Source organism: Podarcis filfolensis, assembly GCF_964270895.1.
Source record: "Podarcis filfolensis genome assembly, chromosome: 14".
NCBI lineage: Eukaryota > Metazoa > Chordata > Lepidosauria > Squamata > Lacertidae > Podarcis > Podarcis filfolensis.
In genome coordinates this window covers 10763886-10773835 of record NC_139616.1, presented here as the reverse complement: position 1 = coordinate 10773835, position 9950 = coordinate 10763886, and positions in this window count along the sequence as shown.

Sequence of the window (9950 nt, the reverse complement as noted above, 5' to 3'; positions counted from 1 at the left end):
TTGACCTGTTAATCTTCTTAGCAGCGTGACATCAGCAGAGGCATTGATCCCCTTAGTGAGGTTACTTAGGTATTACTTTGGTCTTTTCACATAACAGAAGCCAGCTCAGAAGAGGCTGATGCTTCATTATGTAATATAGATTTAATGTAGCCTTTTTGCTTTGTCGTGGAGCAACCCCAGCGCATATCCGTGTTGAAATTCTGCTGGGAGTGTAGAGGGCAAGTGCTTGACCTCAGTGGAATATTACAGTTGCTCCGCGCACTTGAATGGCCTGCAGAGTGCTTCAGTTTTTCCTATGATCTCTCAGGATTTTAACTTTGAATAACGTTTTCTCGTACGTTTTGTTTGTGTATGTTCACAGGACACTGTTCAACCTATGCAGGACAATTGGATATTTTCGGTTTCTCAAACCCTTGAACTCTGGTTACTGTGATTTCAGTAGACATTTCCCACACACTTTCAGGACCATGAGGACCAGAAACTTCTCTCTCTCCCGTTTTTGTTTACACTCTGACTGTCATGACAGGGAGTATTGTGCCTAACAGCAAAACTCTATACTTATTTTAGATTCATAGAATACACTCTTAACTTTTCTTCCTAGAGCCATCAGTTCTAGACTACTGCCACTAGAGGGGAAAAACAAATTTCAGTCGTACCTTGGATCCCAAACACCTTGCGATATGAACATTTTGGCTCCCGAACGCTGCAAAGTGAGTGTTCCGGTTTGCAAACGTTCTTTGGAACTCAAATGTCCACCGCGGGTTCCACAGCTTCCGATTGGCTGCACGAGCTTTCTGCAGCCAATCGGAAGCCGTGCCTTGGTTTCTGAATGTTTTGGAAGTCGAAAGGACTTCTAGAACGGATTTCGTTTGACTTAAGAGGTACGACTGTACTGTACGTTTTTAAAAATCCTTTGTCCTCTTTAACACCTTACTTCTTTCTCAGTGAGGGCTGGTTTCTTGTGCTGCGATTGCCACATTCACCAGCTCCCCCCTGCCCGGCTATCAAACCCAACCTCACTTTCTAAATTGAGATTGTCAGTACTTTGGGTGCAGAGACCCACTTTTTCTACACAGTGCTCCGTAAAGCAAGTGCAGACACGGAGGGGCCTGTAACCATAATAACAGAAGATGGTGGCAGCAGCAGCAGCACCCAAAGGACCCGGGAGTCACCCACACATGTCTTCTTTTTATTTGCATCTGTCCATGTATTCCAATGTTTGCCAACTGTGACTCAGAAGAAAAAGAAAACAGAACCAGCTCTTGCCTAATCACCTGGATGCGATTCTTACAACAGGTGAGGCTATATTAATATGGCACAGCATATCAAAGTGATGCTGAGTCTGCTACTTACTCTCTGTTTCTGGTTTACAGGTATGCTCCCAAGTGCATTAGAAGCCAGACACTCTCTAGCCCCAATGAATCAATGGGCTCCCCTTTTACTTTCTTCAAATACAAGTGCCCCACTTTCACCTCTCTGCTTTCCTCCTGTTTTTCTCAGGGAATCTCGTCACTGCAGACATATTGGTTTAATAGCCATTATTTTGCCCTGTAAGGATCCCTGACAATTGTACAGGCCATGTGTGTATGTTTGTAGTTGTGGGGATCTTCCAAAGCAGGGTTTTCCACACCTACACTAAACTTATAGACTGATTCATCGCAAGCCCTGACGGTTGACTTAGGACTCAGCTACATTAGTAAAAAAAAACAGTGTTTTGAATGCGTTATAAACATGCAACACCAAGTATGCGCTAGAGAGTAAAAATAAATAAATGCTATTTTCCATAGCATTTTTTTCTTCTGTTACAACGATTTAATTTCTGACTTACTTATTGCATTTCCTCCCATGTACAGATAGCAAATGGGTATGCAAACCATTATAACATTGCAGTGTTCCTTCCCTTCCCAAATCTTTCTCCTTTCTCTCTCTCTTTTTAAAAATAAAATAGACAAATCTGCCAGTGGTGTGTTCCCATCAGTTGAAAACCGCAGTGTTAACATTGTTTAGCTTTTCTTAAAAAAATAAAATACAATTGTTAATAAAAATACAGGAAGATGACTTACAGTTGCTTACACAAAACACATCGGTAAATCAGTGAACCTGAGGTTCTTTTCAAGTGGCAGCAAATTAGGAATGCAAAGGTAGCAATAGGTTCTGATTATTACAGATTTAATCCTGCTCCAATTTTAAGCTTCACATTAAATTGAATCGACTGCTGCATGCACAATTGAACACAAAAGTGCCACCCTGTGTCTCGCAATTGCGTAGGCCCTGATTTTACACTTTGATGATGATGGTGATGATAATAATAATAATAGTAAATGTATACTAGTATATGTAAAATATGGACAAGTTGGGGGGGCACCCTTATGTTTGCATAAAGGTGGATCATAGTGATACTTTCCAGTCATGTGTCCTTTCGGTGGTGGCAAGCCTGGGTTTTTGCCATTTCTGTAATTTCATAAATTTCACACACTGCTTGTTGGGAGAGGGGCAGCCAAAGCAGTTTACAAAAAGGATAAAACAATACAATTATCAATAAGAATGAGGGACAATAATTTCATAGAATTGGAAGAGACCCTGAGGGTTATCTAGTCCAACCCCCGGCGATGCAGGAATCTCAGCATCTATGACAGATGGCCATCCAGCCTCTGCTTAAAAACCTCCACGGAAAGACAGTCCACCCCTTAACTTTTGAAAAGTTAAAATAACAATAAACTTAAAACAGATTAAAACTCGCATCCACTTTCTGTGAAGGGGCCTTGCCTGACATCAATCGGCGGGGAGTTCCACAGTTTAGGTGCTAACTGCACTAAAAAGATTGAGTTCCAGTAAATGCAAAATGGGTGATATGTGGCACCTGTGTCTAGATAAAGGTAAAGGGACCCCTGACCATTAGGTCCTGTCATGGACGACTCTGGGGTTGCGGTACTCATCTCGTTTTATTGGCCGAGGGAGCCGGCATACAGCTTCTGGGTCATGTGGCCAGCAGGACTAAGCCGCTTCTGGCGAACCAGAGCAGTGCACGGAAACGCCCTTTACCTTCCCACCGGAGCGGTATCTATCTATCTACTTGCACTTGGACGTGCTTTTGAACTGCTAGGTTGGCAGGAGCTGGGACCGAGCAACGGGAGCTCACTCCGTCACAGGGATTCGAACCGCCAACCTTCTGATCAGCAAGTCCTAGGCTCTGTGGTTTAACCCACAGCACCACCTGTGTCCCTGGTGTCTAGATAATGTGCATTTAAAATGAAGTTGCCAAGCCACGGCTGAAGAAATAAACAGTGGAATAATCTGGAGAGTTTAAAAGAGGCTCTGGCTGCTGCCACCGCTGTTGCTTGGCAGAGAACTTACTCTAAGACTCGATCAATCATTTTTCCATCTCTTTCTCTCTCTTGCCTCGAGTGGCAGGAGCGTCTGACTGTTGCTTTCTTTCCCTAATCCCTGGCGGAAGGGCCAAGGAACATGTTTTCCTAGTTTATTCCAGGCCACATTTCTTCACACTTGCCTGAACATGAAAAGCTTACAGAAAGCTGCAGACCAGTCTTGGTCAGTAGGGTAGCGATCGCCTGCGTTTGCCAACGCTTGGGCGTTCTGAACTCTTATGTAAGCTGAGCTGGTGTGGGGGGAGAAAGTCCCTTTTCTCTCAAAGTATTTGGCTTGCCTGGTTTATAGCAGGTAATCGTTTTATAGCTTCAGCGAATGCTTGCTTGCGATGGAACCTTGCACATTGCAGGTGATTCTGGGGTGCACTGTAGGGTGCCCAGTCAGTTCGTTCATGGCACTGTGTTGTAGCCCGTGAAACTCTCCCATCTGCGCAAAGGCTTCTGCTTGTACAACTGAACATCTCCTCCCTCTGTGCACCACCCAGATCTGTTCTGGGGGTTCCCCTAACCTTCTGGAGCAGATTTAGGGAGCAGGCTTGCAGGGGGAGGAGAAGGGGTAAACGGTGTAAACGGGATGTCTTTGTCGAATGCGACCCAATGGAGCTGAGCTTCTAATGCCCATTCTTTTCAGTGGATCTTCTTTGAGCAGGACTTCTCTCTCTCCTTTCCCTGTATTTTTTAATAAAGTTTTATTAACACTTTTCAGAATACAATAGGACCCACCTACCTATGGGACCCACGTAGGACCCACTTACCTATGGGACCGCCTCTCCTGGTATGCCCCGCGGAGGACCTTAAGGTCCACAAATAACAACACTTTGGAGGTCCTGAGCCTCAAGGAGGTTAGATTGGTTTCAACTAGGGCCAGAGCCTTTTCAGCACTGGCCCCAACGTGGTGGAACGCTCTGTCAAAAGAGACTAGGGCCCTGCAGGACTTGACATCTTTCCGCAGGGCCTGCAAGATAGAGCTGTTCTGCCTGGCCTTTGGTTTGGACTCGGTTTGACCCTTATGTTTCCTTCCCCTTATGGTCTTGATTTATCGACTACTTTAAAATGAGGCTGCATTTTAAATTGCATTTTAACCTGTATTTTAAATTGGTTTTTTTTCTCTCCTCTCTTTTCCCCCTATTTTGTTTTTACTGTGATTTTATTGGTGTAAGCCGCCCTGAGCCCAGCTCTGGCTGGGGAGGGTGGGGTATAAATAAATTTATTAATTATTATTATTACAGTGTGCCTCGCAAGACGAAATTAATTCGTTCCGCGAGTCTTTTCGTCTTGCGATGTTTTTCGTCTTGCGAAGCACGGTCCGTCGCAACTGCACCTCTTCAAGCGGCTTTAAGAAAAAAGGAAACAAACTCGCAAGACGTTTTCGTCTTGTGAAGCAAGCCCATAGGGAAAATCGTCTTGCGAAGCAACTCAAAAAACGAAAAACCCTTTCGTCTTGCGCATTTTTCGTCTTGCGAGGCATTCGTCTTGCGAGGTACCACTGTATTATTATTATTATTATTATTATTATTATTATTATTATTATTATTATAAAAGACAAGCTAATTGACACAAAGAATCATAAAAAAAGGAAAAAGATAGAAGAATCCAGGGATCGTCTCTAACAAATAAATCTTAACTTTTGTCGCATACAGTGTGTCTTCCCAGCTCTCACCTGGGAGCCTCTCTCTCATCTCCCAGCCTCCTGCACTGAGAGATCTCCCCTTCCCTGTCTCTCACACAGGGTCTGTACATCCCTTTCCATCTGCACACAATTCTTACCCAAATACAGTAAGATAAAATGATAATAGAATACCAAGGTTGGGAAGATAAGAATAATAACAAAACAGAGTGAGAGAGAAAGATCGATAGAAGTGACTTCCAACTATCCATCCATTATCTGAGCAGGAGTTAACATTGGAGGCAACCCACTATTCAGCCTTTAAATGAGCTGGGGGAGTGACACTGCACATTGGGTAGAGGAAAGACATTTAAGGTAGGGCTTGATGGGTTTCCACATGTGTTTGTAAGTCCAGCCCACTTCATGCATACGTCCGTCTCAAGGGGGGGGTGCATATTTTTTTAAAAAAATTGCATTATTTATTAATGCTTTTTATTCTGAAATACACACCTTCGTATGCATTTTGTCCTAGAGCGCGCATTTTTGGTACACGTTTTGGTATGCATTTTGGAGCCAACGATGATATTGTGAAATTTGGAGAAGGATAACAACTGCATTCCAATCCATGCATTTGTTCGGGAAGGACAAATCGGGTCAGTTTGCTTTAAAAATACAGAAGGAACAAAATGAGCATCCCTAGGTGGAGTACATGTTTTGCATGCAAACGAGTGCCCTCGTTCAGTCGCTATCTATTAAGGATGAATGAAGGGTGAGGAGCTTGGGTTGTATGCCAATAAGTCCTGGGCAGTGTCGACCTAGTGAAATTAAAATCTAGGTTGGTCAAGTCCTTTAATTTAAGTGGGTCTAATCTAAGTAGGACGCGGGTGGCACTGTGGGTTAAACCACAGAGCCTAGGACTTGCCAATCAGATGGTCAGTGGTTCGAATCCCGCAACGGGGTGAGCTCCCGTTGCTCGGTCCCAGCTCCTGCCAACCTAGCAGTTCGAAAGCACATCAAAGTGCAAGTAGATAAATAGGTACCACTCCAGCGGGAAGGTAAACAGCGTTTCCGTGCGCTGCTCTGGTTCTCCAGAAGCGGCTTAGTCATGCTGGACACATGACCTGGAAGCTGTACGCCGGCTCCCTCAGCCAATAAAGCAAGATGAGCGCCACAACCCCAAAGTCGGCCACGACTGGACCTAATGGTCAGGGGTCCCTTTACCCTTTACCTTTAATCTAAGTAGGTGGAGCAGGAACCAGCAAGCCACTCCAGTATCCTTGCCAAGAAAACTCCATGGACAAAGACAACAGGCATATAAAAGTGCCTGGCGTGCTCTGGTCCATGGGGTCACAAAGAGTTGGACACGGCTAAACGACTAAACAACAACAATCTAAGTAGGACTAACAGACGATTAGGGATGAAAGAGCATAGAATCAGAGAGTTGCAAGGGACCATGAGGATCATCTAGTCCAGCCTTTCTCAACCTGTGGGTCCCCAGATGTTGTTGAACTACAACTCCCATAACCCCCAGCTAGCAAAGCCAGAGCTCAGGGATGATGGGAGTTGTAGTCCAACAACATCTGGGGACCCACAGGTTGAGAACTGCTGATCTAGTCGAACCCCCTGCAATGAAGGAATATGCAACTGTCCCGTACAGGGATCAAACCTGCAACCTTGGCATTCTCAGCACCATACTCTAACCAACTGAGCTATCCAGGTGGATGGATTAGTTCACATTTAAAGGTAAATCTATCAACTTTGCACTTTCGGAAATGAGAACTGAAACACAGCCACTCTTCAAAATTCACCGTCACCCAACTTTAGCGATCTGGTTCTCCAACCAACCATTGTTTACAAAAAATGCATGTATTAGGGGAAAGGGTGCATGGAAATGAATGTAGTAGTGAAAATAACATACAAAAATGCATCACATTAAGAAAATTGCTTGCAAAAATGTGTACGTTAGTCAAAACTGCATACAAAAATGTGTTTATTTGCGGAAATTTGACCAAAACACTGATGAGTTTCCATGAGGATGATAATAATAATAATAATAATAATAATAATAATAATAATAATAATAATAATAAAATAATAATAATAATAATAATAATAATAATAATAATAATAATAATTGTGAATTGCTGCAGAAATCCTGGACAACTGAAATCATGACTAGAAAAATGAGAAACTGAGAAAACCGAAACTGATGGATCTTTCCATCCCTTTATTGGACACAATCTCCTAATGCAGGATTTTGAAGTGGACAAGAAACCAGTGTAGGGGTTCACTCAAGATGTGCATTCAAGAAGGCCTGTCAGGTGATTGTATAAAGGTGATGCACCTTGATGGGACAGAGGATGGCTGCGGGTATCATATCATATCAGGAGTTCCAACAGCATTGTTTTCGATAAGAAAAATCAAGGTAACTTCCTTAAAGTGAAGAAATCTGCACTTTGTCCAAGACATTTGGATGGCAGAACATCCTATCTAAATTAAAGCATAATGATTAGCCATCTATGATGCTTTCTGCAGTGATAAGATAAAAAGTCTCCAGGAAGCTTATTTGCTTAAGGCTGCTGGAGTATCTCCGAGCCCCACTGAATCGGGTTGAATTTCAGCGCCAGACAAGTTCAACGCTCCCTCTGTCTTGGCACCTTGGTCCCAACCGTGCGATGCTTGCCATTAAGAAGTGTACAAAGGTGCCATTTTCCTCCCTGTGTTGTTCAGATTCTGATGGGTCATGTTGCGTTTTGAACAAGGAGTTGTGCGTCTTTGGAGAAAGAAAGGCGCTGACAAGCCAACTTAACTATGGCAATTCTCTCCGCCTCCCCCTGCCCTGCCCAGCTTCCCTGTCCCCCTCCCCCTTTGTATGATCGCTTGGGATGGGAGAAAAAGAGCAAATGCCAAAGCAAAACTTACTCTGGGGAGCTCAGCTGCATGAATTCCAGGTCGTCAACCTGAAATATACTCAGAGTCGCAAAGTGATTTCATGCTCTTTATTCAGCTCATAGTGGTGAGGAGGAATGAATGAAAGTCCCCTCAAAGTATCTGCTTTATATACATTATTTACACTATGGGCTGCACGTGATTGGCTAATTCCGGAATTCTCCTGTAGGCCAATCAGGTTGTGGATTCACTTCTATCTGGAGCTGGATTGGGTGGCTCCTGCCGACCAATCATACTGCTGCATTGTTCTAGGACCAATCAGACTGCTGCATTTTGGAGCCTATTGTTCTAGGACCAATCAGACTGCTGCAGTTTGGATCCTATTCAACTCAGTACATAACACAACCCAATAAGGATGTTTTCCAGTTCCGCACAAGCAAGTGGGCCTTTTGTAGAGCTGAAAAAGACACTAGCGAATCTTTCACGAATCTTTCAACTCACAGAATCTCTGTACTGATGTGAGCAATTGGGGAAAGATTGGACGACATTTTCTAACACACTGGTTTTCCTTTTTTAAAAAAAACATATTTTTTATTGATTTTTCCATATTTCATTACATTTTCATTACACAAACCCATAACTTAAAGCATTGCTCAAACAAAGCATCAACCTCCTTCCCTCCCTCTTTCTGACTTCCAAACATCTTTTACAAATTCTTCACATTTCTATAGCCACTTTTTTACCTAATAGCTTCTTTTGACATTCACCTCCTTATATGTAAATCAGCTCCTTATTTTCACATTAGCAAACATTTCAACTCAAACCTACAAACGTTTTCAAATGTTTACAGTTTTCTTTCATATAAAATATAAATTTGCTCCAGTCCTTTTGAAACAGTTCGTCACGCCAGTTCCAGATCTCCTAACACACTGGTTTTCCAACTGTATGTGGTTTTCTCTGAATGAGCAAACCTGGTGTTCCTCAGAAGCCTACTGGAGTTGGAGAACAGCCTTTACCAAAGGACTCATGGGCTTTGAAGACACTCGAACTCAGGACGCAAGGGAGAAACGTGCTAAGAAGAAGGCACGCTTGGCAAATCCATACTGTGATCAACTCTCACCTGGAAACCAGTGTCCCCCCACTGTAGAAGGACGTGTGGATCCAGAATTGGTCTCCACAGTCACTTACGGACTCATTGTTAAAACTGAGTTCATGGAAGACCATCTTACTCAGCTATGAGTGATTGCCAAAGAAGAAGAAGACTGGAGATTCCTCCATGAGATCACTAATGGCAGGTGAGTTTTCCTAAAAGTCAGCCTGCCTGCCACTATTGATCTTCCCCATTGGGCCGCAAGACTGTGGAGGACTTGGGCGTGCTCTAGAGGAGGCATGGGCTGACTTCAGGCATGTGGGAATGGCTATTCTTAATCATGAAAACCATAGAATCATAGGATAGTAGAGTTGGAAGGGATTCCAAGGGTTATATAGTCCAACCTCCTGGTGCAAAGCAGCTGAAAATCAGGCATGAGACAGTGGCAGAGTCGGTTACCTGCAGCCCAAGTAGATCTCTGTCAGTGTGGTACATTATTACATGAGCACTGCTCCACAGCATTTGATATTTTCATTCACATATGTTCATTCAAAATAAGATGGGTTCATGAAACAATTCTATAGTCTCCCACCACGCTGACGAAGATCTACAAAACAGCAGTCAATATCCGGAATCTCTGTTCAGTGTTGGACATTGTATTTGCTGAACACACAAAGCTTCACAGCTTATCTTTCATCATACAAAGTTTGGTGCCTCCCTTCATTCAAAGACTTTCAGAGACTTTAAGTCTAAGATTTCATTTTGAACTTGTTATTGTTTGAAGGAATTCTATAAAGATTGTCTATTACGTATGTATACGGTCATCGTGTTGCCTAAACACTGTTGACGTTCTCTTTTGCAACACGGGTTTGTTTGGATACTTTTCAGGGTTTCAGGCAGGGATCTCTCCCAGCCCTAGCTGGAGAACCCAGGGATTTAACCTGGGACCTCCTTGGTGCAAAGCAGATGCTTGACCCCT